Source organism: Ascaphus truei, chromosome 7 (genome assembly GCF_040206685.1).
Source record: "Ascaphus truei isolate aAscTru1 chromosome 7, aAscTru1.hap1, whole genome shotgun sequence".
In the NCBI taxonomy this organism is placed as follows: domain Eukaryota; kingdom Metazoa; phylum Chordata; class Amphibia; order Anura; family Ascaphidae; genus Ascaphus; species Ascaphus truei.
The window spans coordinates 41,044,433-41,063,929 of NC_134489.1; the positions used below are offsets into that span (position 1 = coordinate 41,044,433).

Here is a 19,497-nt window from a genome sequence, read left to right on the forward strand (position 1 = left end):
AACTCCTGAAACAGTCTGCTGGGGATGAACACACATCGCCCAGCAGACTGCCGCCCTCCCTCCAACTCCTGCCTCTGGCACCCTGAACGAGGCCTAAGAGAGCTGTGCATAAACAAATGCCCACAAACCTCAATGAACTGAAGAAACTTTGTAAAGAAGAGTGGGCCAAAATTCCTCCACAACGATGTGAGAGACTGATAAAGTCATACAGAAAACGATTACTTCACGTTATTGCTGCTAAAGGTGGTTCTACAAGCTATTGAATCATAAGGTATACTTAGTTTTTCACACATAGCTTCTCCATTTTGGTTTTATTTTTGTTAAATAAATCATGACACGGTGTAATATGTCATGTGTTGTTGTTGTTCATCTGAGGTTGTAATTTACCTAATTTTAAGACCTGCTTCAGAACAGATGATTGTGATTATGTCCTGATATGTAAAACCATAGAATTCAAAGAGGGTGTACTTTCTTTTTCACATGACTGTATATGCTTTGACTTTGCTGCTAAGGCTAACTTATTGTGTTACGGGTGGCTAACGCCAGTCCTTAAGGACCACCAACAGGTCAGGTTTTCCTTGCTTCAGCTCAGGTGGTGCAGTCATTTCTGACACAGCTGTCTGTGCTGAAGCAGGGATATCCTGGAGGACTTGAGTTGGCCACCCCTGATGGAGCGTGCAAGGCTGCCTCCACCCCCCCCCTCACAGCGAGCTCCCCCCCCCCCCAAATAACAGCAACATGTGAGCATTGGGTGCAATTTCATTACAATCCACTTTCAGGCGACAAAATACTTTGCCAGTTGTGAAACACTGGCGCGTTCCGGGCGGGAACTCTGTGTAAGGCAGAACGGGGCAGATATTTTATTTGTAGCTTTGGGAAGTAAAACTATTTTGTCCGTGTAATTGACGGTGGTGTTGTCAGGAAGTAGTTAATACTAGAAATGGACAGGGGGGGAAGGGGGGGGGGATTGCTGCTATAAGGGTCTGTGCAAACAAACAAGTGAAAACCCACTACAAGCGCTAACCTACACTTAAAGAAATGTGTATAAATACGTGGATAAAAATAATTATCAACCATAAAGTGAATTGTGATAGAAAAGCAGCCAAGGGGAACTACAAATAACAGATCATTCCAAATCTGATAAAACAGTGTACAAACATAAAATAAGAGTCCCCGGTGCTAATGTGATCAGTCCAAGATACCGTGATCCAACAAAGACAGTCTGAGATACAGGGCTTCTCTGGATGGGTAGATTCTGGGCGGGAACTCTGTGTAAGGCAGAACGGGGCAGATATTTTATTTGTAGCTTTGGGAAGTAAAACTATTTTGTCTGTGTAACTGACAGTGGTGTTGTCAGGAAGTAGTTAATACTAAAAATGGACAGGGGGGGATGGGGGGGGGGTTGATGCTATAAGGGTCTGTGCAGCTTTAAGATTTCTGCTGTGGGTCAGGATTGAGGTTCAGCTGGGGAAGAGCAGCGCTGGGAGAATCCGGATCAGACGTGGAAGTTACAGGCCGTTATCCCATTATCTCTTGGCATACAACGTGTCCACTGCAGCTAAGGATTCTGGGTAATGACATAAATGTGTACACACATGCCTGTAGAGCAGAGGTTGCCCAACTACAATCCTCAGACCCCCCCCTCCCAACCGGTCAGGTTTTCAGGATATCACAGCTTCAGCACAGGTGGCTCCATCAGTCCCTGCTTCAGCACAGGTGGTTCAAGCAAAGGCTCAGGTGCACCACCTGTGCTGAAGCAGGGACTGGTTGAGCCACCTGTGCTGAAGCTGCGATATCCTGAAAACCTGACCTGTTGGCGGGGATGGAGGACTAGAGTTCAGCACCCCCTGCTGTAGAGAGTGAGGATCCAGTCACAATGCATGTGTCGATGTTGTATACACACAGTGACTTGCCCACAGGAGGGGAGCATTGCCCAGGAGATGGATTCGGTCCTTAACTCTGTGTGTAGGAAGGTTGGAACAGTGAAAGTGTTTGTGTTACAAGTACCAGCCTATACTAGCTGGCAGCCATCGGCGCTTCAATGGAGCGTCACTAATATTTCTTTGCTAATGAGGTTATGTGAGAGGCGTCTGCCTTAAATCTCCTGTAATCTGCTTTGCTGCTGCATACAGAGCTGGGAGGCCGGGCACTGACCAGCCTCAGCGTCTGGAGGTGGCAGCTGCGGACAGAGATGCCCGCTCCAAGGAGGGTGACCCCAGGGCAATGTAAGTGATGTATGTTCTCGTGCTGAAGCAATGCCATGCCGTAAACCTCTTCCGTGCTAGTGTGGCCGCGACGGTTTCTATATTGTCTATCTGTCAAACTTAACCCTCTTGCACTTAAGGGGTTATAGCAGCATTTCAGGGGCAGAACGCCTATGGAAAATCTCCCCCAAACTGTTAATGCTGCACTGTATAATAATACCATAATAAGGACAATTTGTGTAATGAGTATACACCGCCCTTACATAGCAATATAATGCGTTCAGGGTTGTGTGACATGCTAATAGCCCCAGTCATTCTGCGTCATTGGATGTGTTTATTTGTCATGGACCGACAAGTGAGATTTTGTTTTTAGGTGTGATGCAGGCAGCATGTTTATTCACATGTACAGAGCATCCCAAAACTCACAGGTCTCCTCTTCACGTGTACAGAGCTTTCTACAGCTTACAGGTCTCTTCTTCACGTGTACAGAGCTTTCCACACCTCACAGGTCTCTTCTTCACGTGTACAGAGCTTTCCACACCTCATAGGTCTCTTCTTCACGTGTACAGAGCTTTCCCAACCTCACAGGTCTCTCCTTCACATGTTCAGAGCATCCCAAACCTCACAGGTCTCTTCTTCACGTGTACAGAGCTTTCCACAGCTCACAGGTCTCTTCTTCACGTGTACAGAGCTTTCCACACCTCACAGGTCTCTTCTTCACGTGTACAGAGCTTTCCCAACCTCACAGGTCTCTCCTTCACATGTACAGAGCTTCCCAAACCTCACAGGTCTCTTCTCCATAGGTGCAACAAAGTGTGTTTTGAGGTTATTAGTAATGTTAAAACTCATTAATAGTGGAGGAGAGGGTTAATAATTCGACATTCATATCTTCCAGCTGCTCGAGGGGCCAGTAGTGCCGACTCTTAGTCAACTGTACTTGTTTGTATCCTTAGGTGACATATGTACAGCAATTTTCAAATAGAAAGCAATATGCAGGTATTGGAGGCAATCGCTGCTTACATTAAGTGCTCTGCTGTACCTGGATTTGTGAATGTAATATTCTAGCACAGTCCTGCTGTGTTCCGGCCCGTTATGCTGGAGTAAAGATATGCGATAAAGATAACAAATACCCTGCAAAGCATTTGATTACCATGGGAATGTTATGTTTATAAAATTATTTTTTAAGAAATAGTTGGCCGATGTTTAATAAGGAAACATGTCCCCTGTCCTTCGCCCCCCCGGGAAGGGACCTCCCTTTTCAGAGTTTGCACTAGTGGGTTAAAGGGCGGAGAATGTTACTTTGTCCCATTCAGAGTTACTTAATATCACTGAGGAATGTGGGGAATTGGAGCTTACTGGATTTTCCAATGAAACGCCGATCCATCGTCTGCAGGAAACGGATTTCTCACGGCGCTTTGCTGCTGTGAACAGGCCCCAGGAAATCCAAGCTTTGCATTAAACCAAATGGTATTTCATGCTTTAATATAGAGCAGTGCTGAGTACACATCACCAAACGCTTCTCTGTAGGTGATTGTTGTCGTCTCTATAATGACAACGTCGCACCCCTAATCCCCCATAACCGTGCTTCTAAAAAAGAGAAAACCCTACAGTAGAGAAGGGCCACACAATACTGTCATGGCAGACCTAGCAAGGGTATGTCTATTTGTAAATCTACTACTTGCAAGATTAGTGGAATAGACACCAAGCAGAGGTGGTAAGGGCTAAGGCCTCGGCCATGGTTAATCCTGGCGGGCGGAGGCACGCTGAGGCTGAGGGAAAGCAGGTGCTTTCCCTGGCTTTAGACGGCGTGTCGGCGGACGGGCCAGTGACGTCACGGAGCTGGTTCACCCTCATTGGGCGAACCGCTCACGTGACCGACCCTGCGCTCCGGCAAGCGCGAAGATTTAAAATTTTCCTAAGACCTACGCTTCCGCGCGCTTGTTGAAGCGTAGGCGAGCCCCTACTAAAGCCGCTCTCATTGCGGCTGTAGGGGCTCAGTGCCGAGCGGAAGCGCGCCTCCGCCCGCAAGCACTATCCATGGACGCGGCCTAATACAGTGAGGGAATTCAAACATGCAGCCCCCGCTGAGTGATGCAATCCGCTCTGGCGCTGCCCCTTGGCAGGTTCCTCTCTAATGTGCAATGGACATGTGACTGTTAATGGACATGTGACTGTTACTGGACATGATGGCAGCCAGTGATAAAGGTGGTGGGACTAGGGGGGGGAGAGGAGCCTTTAAAGAGGGGGCAGCCATGATGGCACTCAGGCTCGTACAGATCTGATCTCTATCAGGCTCGGCCGAGAGTTGCCGGGTGATCGCAAGTGCACGTGGTGAGAGGATCAGTGGATCCAAGTCAGGACATGACCGGGAGTTCGCCCGCCGCCGGAGGGGACCCTCAACGGTGACAAAGCACAGCGGTACAGGCCGGCAACATGGTGCCGGCACATTATGGGAGAGCTGTAGACTATCACAGAGCCACGATTCCCAGGATTGGGTGTCTCGCGCATTACTGACACGGCTTTACCCCCGTGCAGCGTTACTGGGGAATGTAATGTGTGTAGGGTCTTCTGCTGAGGATCACCGGGTATTGAGGTTGAGCCAGGGCGTAGATAAAGCAGTTGTACCACATACACTGTCCTTATTTCCTGGTGTCTGACTGCAGCCCACGCGTGGCACCTTTTAAGTATCATTAGGGACTCATCCCCACCTCCGCAAAAGCTAAAAGTGGAGGGAGGGGTTGCAAGCATAAGGCTACATCCTAAATATGAAAAGAGAGCCCCGAGGATCAAATCTTATCTGAGCTTTTACAGTGGCGTGGAAAATGGGCAGACACGGGGGAGGGTGCCACGTTCTTTTTATCTGCCGGCAAATTCTGTGCGTAACCAGAAAACGGGAGGGAAATAGGAGTTGGAATATTTTCCTACTCCGGTTTCCAGGAGTGCCGGTGACATGAAAGAAATGTGTCCGGCCTTGTGGGTCCGGTAAAAGTGTTTTGTTATTCTCCGACAAAGGAAGAGATCAGCGCAGAACTGGGCACCACCAGAGCCCTGCCAGCTTCCTGTGGGAAGCCGTGTTATAGCCAGGATTGGGCTCGTGCCCGGCCATCGCTGGCACTGGGTAAGATCTCAAGGTCAGATGGGAAACCAGCGTGGGCCAAAACCAACCACCGCAATGTGGTATCACATTAACCAATCAATCTATTTGGGTTTCCTCCTGTTTCGATGTATCAGACGCTGCCTGTATACCGGTATACCGCTCCTGAGATGCAGCGTGTGCGTGTGCGTGTGCGTGTGCGTGTGCGTGTGCGTGTGTCAAACCTGCTTGACTAAACTTTTTTTCCTCCGGTCCTGTAATTAAATTAAATCTCTTAAATATGATGTGAGAAGAGGGAAGTTAATCTGAAGCGAGATTAAAGGTCTTGTGATTTAAGCATTCAAAAAGAGTGTGTGTGTGTGTCCTCAAACAGCAGACTGAAAAAGGCAGGTCCCTGTTTTGGGGACCGAAACGTTGGTCTGTGGAAAATAGTGCACTTTATTTTTGCCACCTACCTGTAATGTACTGCATCTTCTTTACCTGGATCCGTGGGTCTGCCCCCCTGCAAACACCCCCCCCCCTCTCCCCCTACACATACCTTTTTGCTTTCTGTTTTAGTTAACCCCTTCAGTGCTAGAGCACTTTAATGCAACATTGTCAACACATGCACTGAACGGGTTTCATTTATTTGGCTACCTATTTTCAAAGCTGCTGTTTCTCCTTTTCATGGGAACTGATCCAAAGCAGGTCGGTTAGTAAGCCTAAATCGAAGGCATGTTTGTGACGGAAAATACCGTGGAGGCATCCATCTTTAATGTGGTCCACACAATACGTTTGGTATTCTGCAGCTATTAAGTTTGGGTAAAAGTTTCTGTTACCAAGTTGAGGGGAAGTGAGGAGTGACCGGTGTGGTTATTCAGCACTAATGTCTGTGGTTTCCCCATCACTGGGCTTGCTGGGAAGTCCGTCCCTTTTCGTGGCACACGGTGGCAGGTGACCACATTATGTACACACCGCGCAGCCACGGCTTCCCGGAATCAGGTTCCTGAATATCCAGGAAACAGGCGGAGAAGTGACAGACATTCACCGTGAGAGAGAGCAGAGGGGGGCTCGCATTAAGGGACAGGTGCAGTGCAAAGGGACCACGAGAATATGACAAGGGTAGTGAGAGAGAGGGGATAATCACTGTCCCTGTTCCCTCTCAGTGCGAGAGTGGACACGCAGTAAGAGGGCAGATGTAGTGAGGGCAGGCACACGCAGTGAGAGGGGACATGGGAGAGAGAGAGGACACAGTGAGAGATTGGAGACATGCAGTGAGAGAGAGGGGTGGGGACATGAAGTGTGAGAGAGTGGACTCGCAGTAAGAGGGGAGATGCAGTGAGGGAGCGGGCACACGCAGTGAGGGGGGGAGATGCAGTGAGAGAGCGGGCACACGCAGTGAGGGGGGGAGATGCAGTGAGAGAGGTTATGTGACGTGCAGTGAGAGAGAGGGGACATGCAGTAATAGGGGAGATGCAGTGAGAGAGATAGGGGACATGCAGTGAGGGGGGGGGGGAGATGCAGTGAGAGAGGATATGAGACGTGCAGTGAGAGAGAGGGGACATGCAGTAATAGGGGAGATGCAGTGAGAGAGATAGGGGACATGCAGTGAGGGGGGGGGGAGATGCAGTGAGAGAGAGGGTGCACATCCAGTGAGAGAGGTTATGTGACGTGCAGTGAGAGAGAGGGGACATGCAGTAATAGGGGAGATGTAGTGAGAGAGAGGGGACATGCAGTGAGAGTGAACACGCAAAGAGAGCGGGCACACGCAGTGAGGGGGGGTATGCAGTGAGAGAGGACGGGGTAGTGAGAGAGAGAGAGGGGACATGCAGTGAGAGGGGGTGGGGACATGCAGTGAGAGTGGACACGCAGTAAGATGGGAGATGCAGTGAGAGCGTGCACACGCAGTGAGGGGAGATGCAGTGATAAAGTGGGGACAGGGCAGTGAGAGAGCGGGAACAGGGCAGTGAGAGAGCGGACACGCAGTGAGACGACACACTGTAAGAGGGGACATGCATTAGAGAGGGGACACGCAGTGAGAGAGTGGGGGGACATGCAGTGAGAGAGTGGACACGCAGTAAGAGGGGAGATTCAGTGAGAGAGCGGGCACACGCAGTGAGGGGACAGGGCAGTGAGAGAGAGGGGAGATGCAGTAAACGTGAGGAGTACAGTATGGGGTAGTGAGAGAGGGGAGATACAGTGAGAGGGGAGGTACAGTGTGATAGAGAGTGGAGACATGCAGTGAGAGGGGGAGAGAGAGGGGAGATGCAGTGAGAAAGGAGGGGAGATGCAGTGAGAGAGAGGAGGGGACATGCAGTGAGAGGGCACATGCAGTGAGAGAGAGGAGGGGACATGCAGTGAGAGGGGACATGCAGTGAGAGGGGAGATGCAGTGAGAGAGAGGAGGGGACATGCAGTGAGGGCACGTGCAGTGAGAGAGAGGAGGGGACATGCAGTGAGAGGGGACATGCAGTGAGAGGGGAGATGCAGTGAGAGAGAGGAGGGGACATGCAGTGAGAGGGCACGTGCAGTGAGAGAGAGGAGGGGACATGCAGTGAGAGGGCACGTGCAGTGAGAGAGAGGAGGGGACATGCAGTGAGAGGGGACATGCAGTGAGAAAGGAGGGGACATGCAGTGAGAGGGGAGATGCAGTGAGAGAGAGGAGGGGACATGCAGGGAGAGGGCACGTGCAGTGAGAGAGAGGAGGGGACATGCAGTGAGAGGGGACATGCAGTGAGAGGGGACGTGCAGTGAGAGAGAGGAGGGGACATGCAGTGAGAGGGGACATGCAGTGAGAGGGTAGATGCAGTGAGAAAAGTACCAGGGACTTTTACCATAAAAAATTAAAATATTTTATAATCTCAACAGAAAATAACTAAAATAATATAACAATTCCAACTAAACGGCAGCAATGATTCTTCAATAAGGCGGCTCCACAAACAGAAATATTAAACTTCACCCGCCAAGGGGCACCTGTGTCCCACCCGATGGGGGTACTGACTTTTTTTGGGGGGGGGGGACTTCTGCTAACGCTTGGACTAGGTGACCCTCTTTGTTTGGGCCTTTTTTTCCCATGAGACCTCTCCTGGCGTCCTGCCCACCTGCTGACCAGTTAGCCCTCTGCCTCCTCGCTTACGGGGGGCTTCTCCCCCGGGTATAATTCACTCAACCAGATTCCCTTACTCACTTTATACCATTTGTAAACCAATTCCCCTTCCTGGACTTTCTACACGAAAGATTACATTGACTCAAGTTTATCCCTGTTACAATTACCCAACATTACAGATTAATACATGCAGTTAGACATGATCTATTCATACACACAGATTATAGTTTAACACATTTACCCAGAGTATACCCAGTAGGGTGCGAGGCAGGAACAAGGAAAGTCTCTCCCTGTGAATTCTTAGCACGTCCATCACCGAACAAAACGAGGTACTTTAATTAATGCAATAAGGGAGGAATTCCAGCCTTCAGAGACCTGCGGCGTCCTTCTCAAGTAACCGGCTTCAATGATTCTTCAATGATCCCGTCTCCACCGCCCAAAATAATACCCCTCGCCCACCCGATGGGGGTACGGGCGTTGGGGAGGTAGGGGTGAGACTTCTGCTAAATGTAGTGAGCGGCTGTAAAAAAAGAAAAGGTATCCTTTGTACATACACACGATGTTGCTGTGGTAGGGGGTGTGTATTTGCTTTCTACATTCTGTATACTTTATAACATTGCAATCATCTTATTAAGTTGTGAAATGAACACAAGTGTCGAAAAAATGAAATGGTGGATGAGTTAAATATCCTTCCTTACCACATTCCTGGTAACTTCCCATAGAACAGGAGTGGTCAACTCCAGTCTCCACGGGCCCCCAACAGGTCAGGTTTTCATGATATCCCTGCTTAAGTACCGGTGGCTCAATAAGTCCCTGTTTCAGCACAGGTGACTCAATCAGTGGCTCAGTCTTTGACTGAGTCACTTGTGCTGAAGCAGGGATATCTATCCTGAAAATAGGGTTCTCAGGAGTCCATTATTGAACCGGACTGTCCTGTATTTGGACACTGTGTTCAGTATTACCTCCCTGGGCGTGTACGTGTATACCGGTATTACCTCTCTGGGCGTGTATGTGTCTACCGGTATTACCTCCCTGGGCTTGTACGTGTATACCGGTATTACCTCTCTGGGCGTGTATGTGTATACCGGTATTACCTCCCTGGGCGTGTACGTGTATACCGGTATTACCTCTCTGGGCGTGTATGTGTATACCGGTATTACCTTTCTGGGCGTGTATGTGTATACCGGTATTACCTATCTGGGCGTGTATGTGTATACCGGTATTACCTCTCTGGGCGTGTATGTGTATACCGGTATTACCTCTCTGGGCGTGTCTGTGTATACCGGTATTACCTCTCTGGGCGTGTATGTGTATACCGGTATTACCTCTCTGGGCGTGTCTGTGTATACCGGTATTACCTCTCTGGGCGTGTATGTGTATACCGGTATTACCTCTCTGGGCGTGTACGTGTATACCGGTATTACCTCTCTGGGCGTGTACGTGTATACCGATATTACCTCTCTGGGCGTGTACGTGTATACCGATATTACCTCTCTGGGCGTGTATGTGTATACCGGTATTACCTCTCTGGGCGTGTATCTGTATACAGGTATTACCTCTCTGGGCGTGTATGTGTATACCGGTATTACCTCTCTGGGCGTGTACGTGTATACCGATATTACCTCTCTGGGCGTGTATGTGTATACCGGTATTACCTCTCTGGGCGTGTATGTGTATACCGGTATTACCTCTCTGGGTGTGTATGTGTATACCGGTATTACCTCTCTGGGTGTGTATGTGTATACCGGTATTACCTCTCTGGGCGTGTATGTGTATACCGGTATTACCTCTCTGGGCGTGTATCTGTATACCGGTATTACCTCTCTGGGCGTGTATGTGTATACAGGTATTACCTCTCTGGGCGTGTATGTGTATACCGGTATTACCTCTCTGGGCGTGTATGTGTATACAGGTATTACCTCTCTGGGCGTGTATGTGTATACCGGTATTACCTCTCTGGGCGTGTATGTGTCTACCAGTATTACCTCTCTGGGCGTGTATGTGTATACCGGTATTACCTCTCTGGGCGTGTATGTGTATACCGGTATTACCTCTCTGGGCGTGTATGTGTATAGCGGTATTACCTCTCTGGGCGTGTATGTGTATACCGGTATTACCTCTCTGGGCGTGTATGTGTATACCGGTATTACCTCTCTGGGCGTGTATGTGTATACCGGTATTACCTCTCTGGGCGTGTATGTGTATACCGGTATTACCTCTCTGGGCGTGTATGTGTATACCGGTATTACCTCTCTGGGCGTGTATGTGTATACCGGTATTACCTCTCTAGGCGTGTAGGTGTATACCGGTATTATCTCCATCCTGATTGGCTGCTGGCAGATAATGCAGCCAATCAGGAGGTGGTGTCAGGAGCCTGGGGGTGGGGCCAAGGAGAGGAGGAAACAGCATGGAGTGGTGAGAGGGGTGTGTGTATCTCGAGTGCGTCACACCTTTCACCGTTGTGTCCAGTATTTTTGGAGAAGCCGCCTGGTACCCTACCCACAGGAGACCGTTTGAAACCCCTGCAATAAGGCACCATGGGATATTAGTAATATTCCCCTCCTAGTGATAACGTGACCCCTGCTGCTTGCACAGATTGCAGCTTTCTGCCTCTGCTGTTCATTTTGGTTTGGCAAGGTTTTTGTTTCCCTGGTAACACCTTGTTGGTGAGTCCCCTGTGGCACCCTGTAGGTGGCTGAGTTCTCAGGGGCACAGAGTGTGGCACAGACACCTGCTCAGTCTAAGATCCTGATTGGCTGCTCCGGCCAGGCTGACAGCTGGGTTTTCCAATTGCAGAGATGGGGACCTTTTAACTCCATCAGTGCTGGAACGCCCCGCAGCATGTAAATCTGCGTTTACAGGATTCCAGCTGAATCATTACATGTCCACAATCCGCTCAAAGGGAAAAAATGATGCCTGTACTGTTGGATGCATTAAATATGGCTGCCTCTATTTTTCTCCATCATAAACAGTTACACTTTAGTGTCGCTGTCAGTGTGTGAATGAAACTGATAAAGCGACAGGAGGAGACAGAAGAGAAGTGTCAGGATAACGTCAGCGAGTTTCAAATGTAAAGTTATGGCTAGTTTGGGAAAGAAAAAAAAGTTACCCGGTTCCTCTATCCCGAGATAATCCACTGTACCCCTTCCCCCCACTATTCAAAGCATTCCAAGCCTCACAGGTCTCTTCTTCACGTGCACAGAGCTTTGCAAACCTCACAGGTCTCTTCTTCATGTGTACAGAGCTTTCCAAACCTCACAGGTCTCTTCTTCACATGTACAGAGCTTTCCAAACCTCACATGTCTCTTCTTCACATGTACAGAGCTTGTCAAACCTCACAGGTCTCTTCTTCACATGTACAGAGCTTTCCAAACCTCACAGGTCTCTTCTTCACATGTACAGAGCTTGTCAAACCTCACAGGTCTCTTCTTCACATATACAGAGCTTTCCAAACCTCACAGGTCTCTTCTTCACATGTACAGAGCTATCCAAACCTCACAGGTCTATTCTTCACGTGTACAGAGCTTTCCAAACCTCACAGGTCTATTCTTCACGTGTACAGAGCTTTCCTAACCTCACAGGTCTTCTTCATGTGTACAGAGCTTCCCAAACCTCACAGGTCTCTTTTTCACATTTACAGAGCCTCCCAAACCTTACAGATCTCTTCTTCATGTGTACAGAGTTTCTTAAACCTCACAGGTCTATTCTTCGCATACATAGCTGTATCTCTGAAGGAGATGAACTATCTGTGCTGTGCTATTTACGGAGAAATGCACAGGAAATCAAAATACAGTCACCTTAAAAGTACCGAGCACCTATTTTTATTTGTATATATATCCTTAGAACCCATGTAATAAGCATTGAATTGTTCCGTGCACAAAGCCAGGATTGCAGGTCAGTGTGCTGCGAGGGCCCTGAGAGGGTCAGTGTGCTGCGAGGGCCCTGAGCGGGTCAGTGTGCTGCGAGGGCCCTGAGCGGGTCAGTGTGCTGCGAAGGCCCTGAGCTGGTCAGTGTGCTGCGAGGGCCCTGAGCGGGTCAGTGTGCTGCGAGGGCCCTGAGCGGGTCAGTGTGCTGCGAGGGCCCTGAGCGGGTCAGTGTGCTGCGAGGGCCCTGAGCGGGTCAGTGTGCTGCGAGGGCCCTGAGCGGGTCAGTGTGCTGCGAGGGCCCTGAGCGGGTCAGTGTGCTGCGAGGGCCCTGAGCGGGTCAGTGTGCTGCGAGGGCCCTGAGCGGGTCAGTGTGCTGCGAGGGCCCTGAGCGGGTCAGTGTGCTGCGAGGGCCCTGAGCGGGTCAGAGTGCTGCGAGGGCCCTGAGCGGGTCAGTGTGCTGCGAGGGCCCTGAGCAGGTCAGACAGGCTGAATAAAATGTGATAATAGCAATAAAAAATGCATTCCAAAAATATAGTGTCAGGGATCACATACGAGTAGCACCGTGGCGGATACTATACACCTCATACATAAACCGTGGCCCCCTGCAGACGCAATTACCAGAACGTCCTCCTACTGTCTCTGTACGTTCTTCTTACCACTTGGATTGTAATCTCTTCGGGGCAGGGACTCCTTTTCCTAAATGTTACTTTTATATCGGAAGCGCTTCGCCCCATTATGTGTTATCTGTTATTTATATGATTGTCACGGGTATTACTGCTGTGACGCGCTGTGTACATTAATGGCGCTATATAAATACATTTATACATACATACATACATACACCACGTCTTGGTTTTCCTTACGTTCGGCAGGGTAGATGTGTGCGGAAATGATCAGCATCATTACACAACGCAGTGTGTTAACAACCCCCGGCACTCTCACTGCCGGCTAATGGATGCATTAGTGTGTGCTAACGTAAGAGCATCGTGTGTACACAGCCAGCGATGGGTACCACAGACCTGTGTGTTTATTCTGACTAGCTGAGGGGGGTAACCCGAAACAGCTGTCAGCCCTGTGTTTTCCATTGGTGTCTGGTAGACAATAGAGGGCACGCCCCCCATCTGCCGATCCCCCCCCCCCCCCCTCATGGCTGGAGACAGCTTTTATGTGAACATCTGGAGCCCGCGACACCCCACGGCAGCCCTGCCGTACTGCCGGCGATGGAGGTAAGAAGCTGTCGCCATGGCAATACTAGGAGGGTTGCCGCCGGGAAGCAGAGGATGTGCTAGGCGATGTGAGCGGCATACCGCTGGCTGACAATAGCAGGAGAAGTCGCTCTGTTACCCGGGGACGATGTGCTGAGACCCTGCGGAGCTGGGCAGCATTGTACCGCCGGGGAGGGAGGTAGGTGGCTGTGCCATACACCGAGGAACCAACCTCATGCTGTAGTAATACTGAGCGTGTGTGATGTTATGAACCGGTTTCCCCGTGTGGAGCTCTCCGGGTGCGAGGGGGCAGGGGAGGGGGGGGGGGGTTTCACCGCCTTTCTGCCTGTCGGTGATATTGGCGCTGAAGCTTCAGCCGTGACATCGCTGCGACGTGTAAATTCGGGCGGCGTGTTCTATGTCACAAAATGAATTCAGATTCTGTTTTATCCGATGGGGTGGTGTTATTTAGTTCAGCTGCGATAGTGCCGGCCGGGGCACTATCCCATTGAAGTCAATAGGAGGTTTCCATGCGATAGTGCCACGATCGGCACTATTGCAGCCGGATAATCTTTACAGATCCGGATTGATGGATGGCTTTTGCGGAGTATTAACCCCTGTTCTGCCGCACAGCACGGCGTTCATTGTTCCCGCCCGCTGCGTTTACAACGGGATTCTTTTTTTGTATCGCTATACTGTCCGACAGGGGTGGGCCAACTCCAGTCCTCGGGGGCCACCAACAGGCCAGGTTTTCAGGATATCCCTGCTTCAGCGCAGGGGGTGCAGTCAGACTGAGTCACTGATTGTGCTGAAACAGGGATATCCTGAAAACCTGACCTGTTGGTGGCCCCCGAGGACTGGAGTTGGCCGCCCCTGCTTTTATACGCCTTAGGGTGTGTACACATAACGGAAATGAGCGTTCAGCGATTCCCCTTTAAACATGCCTTCACGGCTACCTTTAAAATGCACGCGCTACGGCTCAGTAATGCTCTCTGCCGTGATTCCCCCCTTTCCGCGTAATGCCGTGGCACCTGTTTGTGGAACAAGCTGTTGGCCACTTTTAAAATGGCTGCATTCTCCTTTTATAGCTCTAACCCAGGCCGGCAGGATCACGGGGGCCCAGGAAGGAGTATGGACCCAATTAGATCAAATAAATGTATACTGGGGCCGCGCATAATTCTAACGCGCCACAAAGCAGAGCGCTGTGCTGAAGCAGCGCTAATCCCTGATGGTGCTAACCACAGGGGGATGAAAAACGTGTATCTGCAGCGTAATGAGCGGCGTGTGTGCTCTGCCTGGTGATGGGGGTATATATATGTGTGTGTATATATAATATATAATGAGCGCACGATGAGTTTGGATTGAGCGTGGCGGCACGAGCCTTCTTTGTAGATTCAGTCCGCCGGATGTGTCTGTGGAAACCTCCTTAACTCAGCTGCTGGGCGCCCGGAGTCCGCGCTGCATTAAACGACTTCCTTTATCTGGTGCCGGCAGAGATAAGACTTCCCTTTTACCGGAAGCAAGAGCAAAGCTTTCCCTGCACATCCCTGGGAATTCGGCCTCTTGCGTACCCCCTCCTGCTTTTTCATCTCGGTGTAGAAGGAAAGGAGCCCCTGAATGGTGCAATCATATCTAACGTCATAATGAAATCCCCCCCCCCCCACCCCCTCCAACAGGTCAGGTTTTCAGGATACCCCTGCTTCAGCACAGGTGGCTCAATCAGTCCAAGCTTCAGCACAGGTGGCTCAATCAGACTGGGGTTCCCCTCCTCTTCTCTAGGAAGTATCCAGGTTTGTGCAGCCAAAGTAGGAGTGTATAGCAGAGTATTCACGTGCCGAGTATTAAATCTATCACTGTAGTGCAGCTATAGCAGATAAGAGACCGGCTGTGCAGGATAGAGGGGGAGGGCAGTGTGTTCTGGGGGTACCTGCCCCTGAGCTGCGTGCGACACCCGGGGGATCCCCGTTGATTTCTGGGTGATGAATGTGTATACACACAGGCGTTATGTGGGATGCCTTTATGATGGACGGTCTGCATGGTATATTGATGAGATTTCCGCGTCAGTGGGAAGGTTCGAGTTTGAAAGCTCGTCAATATAACATTCACTTATTCCATGGAAAAGGCGTCACGCTCGGCAGATGTCTTGTTCCATGTGCTGCGGTGTATTTCATTGGGTTAATACCGGCGCTACGGTGTCTAATTCGGTGGGATTACTGCAAAATCAGGCAGGGTCGCAACCAACTGCAAACCGGGCCCGTAGTTACTAAATGCTAGTGTAACTGGACAGGTTATCAGGATATCCCTGCTTCAGCACAGATGGTTCAATCAGTGGCTCCCTGCTTCAGCACAGGTGGCTCAATTAGTGGCCTCCTGCTTCAGCACATGTGGCTCAATTAGTGGCCTCCTGCTTCAGCACAGGTGGCTCAATCAGGGATATCCTGAAAAGCTGGCCTCCCCTGCGCTGAGCCGTAGCAAACATTAAGGTCCATTTACTGGAACTGGTGTTAACTTATACTCGGGTTTAGGAAGCAGCAGGCCCAGGGCAGTTATTTCTTACATTGCAATTGCGGTCGGTGGGAGTTTCCATGCGATAGTTCCCAGACTGGCACATTGGCAGCAGTGGCATAATGCACAGTGTAGGGCAGTCTATGAGAGTGTGGGGCAGTCTGTGAGAGAGTGTGTGAGAGTGTGGGGAAGTCTAGGAGAGATTGTGGGGGAGTATGGGGCAGTCTGTGAGAGAGTGTGGGGCAGTCTAGGAGAGAGTGTGGGGCAGTCTAGGAGAGAGTGTGGGGCAGTCTAGGAGAGAGTGTGGGGCAGTCTAGGAGACTGTGGGGCAGTCTAGGAGAGAGTGTGGGGGAGTGTGGGCGGTCTATGAGAGTGTGGGGGAGTGTGGGCAGTCTGAGAGTGTCGGGGAGTGTGGGCAGTCTGAGAGTGTGGGAGAGTGTGGGCAGTCTGAGAGTGTGGGGCAGTGTGGGCAGTCTGAGAGTGTGGGGCAGTGTGGGCAGTCTGAGAGTGTGGGGGAGTGTGGGCAGTCTGAGAGTGTGGGGGAGTGTGGGCAGTCTGAGAGTGTGGGGGAGTGTGGGCAGTCTGAGAGTGTGGGGCAGTGTGGACAGTCTGGGAGTGTGGGCAGTCTATGAGATATTTGGGGGTGTTTCAGAGTAAGATATTGCTGTTTTGGGCAACAAAATCACTGGTGACTTTTTGCGAATATGTTGCCCTCTGGTGAGGAGCAGGACATAGTGTGAGTGTGAGGACAGTGTGAGTGTGAGAGGACAGTGTGAGGAGCAGGACAGAGATAGTGTGAGTGTAAGGGGACAGTGTGAGTGTGAGGGGAGAGTGTGAGGAGCAGGACATAGACAGTGTGAGTGAGGGAACAGTGTGCGTGTGAGGAAACAGTGTGAAGGGACAGTGTGAGGAGCAGACAAGGACAGTGTGAGGGAACACTGTGAGTGTGAGGGAACACGGAGTGTGAGAGTGTAAGGAGCAGGACAGGGACTGTTAGTGAGTGAGCAGTGTGACACAGTGTGAAGAGCAGGACAGGGACAGTGTGAGTGCGAGGGCACAGTGTGAGGGCACTGTGTGGGTGTGAGGGCACAGTGTAGGTGTGAGGGGGCAGTGTGGGTGTGAGGAGGCAGTGTGAGTGTGAGGGGGCAGTGTGAGGGCACAGTGTGCGTGTGAGGGGGCAGTGTGTGTGTGGGGGGACAGTGTGAGTGTGGGGGGGACAGTGTGAGTGTGGGGGGACAGTGTGAGGGGACAGTGTGAGTGTGAGGGGGACAGTGTGAGTGTGAGGGGACAGTGTGTGTGTGGGGACAGTGTGAGTGCGAGGGGACAGGGTGAGTATGAGGGGACAGTGTGAGTGTGAGTTGACAGTGTGTGTGTGTGTGTGTGAGGGAACAGTGTGTGTAAGGGAACTGCAGGCAGACTTTGCAGTGTTCCAAGGGTTACATTGCTAGTGCTAATACCCCCGTGCCCCTCACATCCCCCCGTGCCCCTCACATCCCCCCGTGCCCCCTCACATTCATTCCCTCCCATCCCACGTGCACTCCCCCCACGTACACTCCCCCCCGTACACACTTGTACTCGCCCCCCGTACCCACGTGCACTCCCTTGCATGGAGGGAGATACCTAGCTGTCCTGTAAGCAATGTCACATTCAGTGTAACCCCTTCACTGCCACATGGGCCCCGAAGCAAAATCCTGCACAGCAGCACATTGCCCACCCCCCAGCAGCTGAGAGGTTAACTAAGCCCAGGGGGAGAGGGCAGAGAGGGGGGGGTTGGGAAGGGGGCAGAGAGGGTGGGGGGGGGGGGGGGGGTGCAGGGACCCATCTATATACCCCTTGTGCTGTGAAGCTGCAGCACTGATGGGTTTAACCCGTGCTCTTCCCAGATATATACAGTAAATACCCCAAACACTCCCTAATCTGGTAACTATTAGGTAGGTAACACGCTCCCTCTCTCTCTCACCCCCCCTCTCTCTCTCACCCCCCCCCCCTCTCTCACCCCCTCTCTCTCTCACCCCCCCTCTCTCTCACCGCTCCTCTCTCTCTCACACCCTCCTCTCTCTCTCACCCCTCCCTTCTCTCTCACTCCCTCCTCTCACCCCTCTCCCCCTCACCCCTTCCATCTCTCCCCCTCCTTTCTCTCTCCCGAACCCCCCTCCCCTCTCCCCTCTCTCCCCTCCCCTCTCTCCCCTTCCTCCCTCTCTATCTCTCTCGCCTCCTCTCTCTCTCACCCTCACCCCTCCTCTCGCTCTCTCTCCGCCTCCCATCTCTTTCATCCCCTCCTTTCTCTCTCCCTCCCCCCCTCTCTCTCCCTCCCCCTCTCTCTCTCCTCCCCCTCTCTCTCCCTCCCCCCTCTCTATCCCTCCCCCCCTCTCCCTCCCCCCCTCTCCCTCCCCCTCTCATCTCCCTCCCCCCCCTCTCTCTCCCTCCCCCCCCCTCTCTCTCCCTCCCCCCCTCTCTCTCCCTCCCCCCTCTCTCTCCCTCCCCCCCTCTCTCTCCCTCCCCCCTCTCTCTCCCTCACCCCCTCTCACCCTCACCCCTCCTCTCGCTCTCTCTCTCCGCCTCCCATCTCTTTCATCCCTCCTATCTCTCACCCCCCCCTCTCTCACCCCCCCTCTCTCTCACCCCCTCTCTCTCACCCCCCCCTCTCTCTCTCACCCCCCCTCTCTCTCTCACCCCCCCTCTCTCTCTCTCTCACCCCCCCCTCTCTCACCCCTCTCTCTCACCCCCTCTCTCTCACCCCCCCTCTCTCTCTCACCCCCCCTCTCTCTCTCTCACCCCCCCCTCCTCTCTCTCTCACCCCCCTCTCTCTCACCGCTCCTCTCTCTCTCTCACCCCTCCTCTCTCTCACCCCTCCCTTCTCTCTCACTCCCTCCTCTCACCCCTCCTCTCTCTCACCCCTCTCCCCCTCATCTCTTTCATCCCCTCCTATCTCTCACCCCCTCTCTCTCTCACCCCCCCTCTCTCTCTCACCCCCCCTCTCTCTCTCTCACCCCCCTCTCTCTCACCGCTCCTCTCTCTCTCTCACCCCTCCTCTCTCTCACCCCTCCCTTCTCTCTCACTCCCTCCTCTCACCCCTCCTCTCTCTCACCCCTCTCCCCCTCACCCCTTCTCATCTCTCCCCTCCTTTCTATCTCTCTCCCGAACCCCCACCCTCTCTCCCCTCCTTTCTATCTCTCTCCCGAACCCCCTCCCCTCCTCCCCCCTCCTCCCTCTCATCCCCCCTCCTCCTCTCTCCCCCCCTCCTCCCTCTCTATCTCTCGCCCCTCCTCCCTCTCTATCTCTCGCCTCCTCTCTCTCTCACCCTCACCCCCTCCTCTCTCTCTCTCTCCGCCTCCCATCTCTTTCATCCCCGCCTTTCTCTCTCCCTCCCCCCCTCTCTCTCCCTCCCCCTTCTCTCTCCCTCCCCCCTCTCTCTCCACCCTCTCTCCCTCCCCCCTCTCTCTCCCTCCCCCCCTCTCTCTCCCCCCCTCTCCCTCCCCCCTCTCTCTCCCTCCCCCCCCCCTCTCTCCCTCCCCCCCTCTCTCTCCCTCCCCCCCCTC

The 19,497-nt window shown here is 52.2% G+C and overlaps 1 protein-coding gene across 2 annotated transcripts in view; it reads left to right on the top strand.

Moving 5' to 3' along the window:
• Positions 1–2,084: 2,084 nt before the first annotated feature.
• The window catches only part of SEMA4A (semaphorin 4A), a 77,711-nt gene continuing 60,298 nt past the window's right edge, over positions 2,085–19,497 (top strand). Inside the window, exon 1 of one of the 2 annotated variants that reach the window (XM_075607923.1) lies at positions 2,085–2,225. The gene's annotated coding sequence lies outside the window, so the exon portion shown is untranslated. Of the gene's footprint in view, positions 2,226–13,498; positions 13,653–19,497 lie in introns of those variants that run through there. The other variant, XM_075607924.1, reaches the window with a different exon arrangement.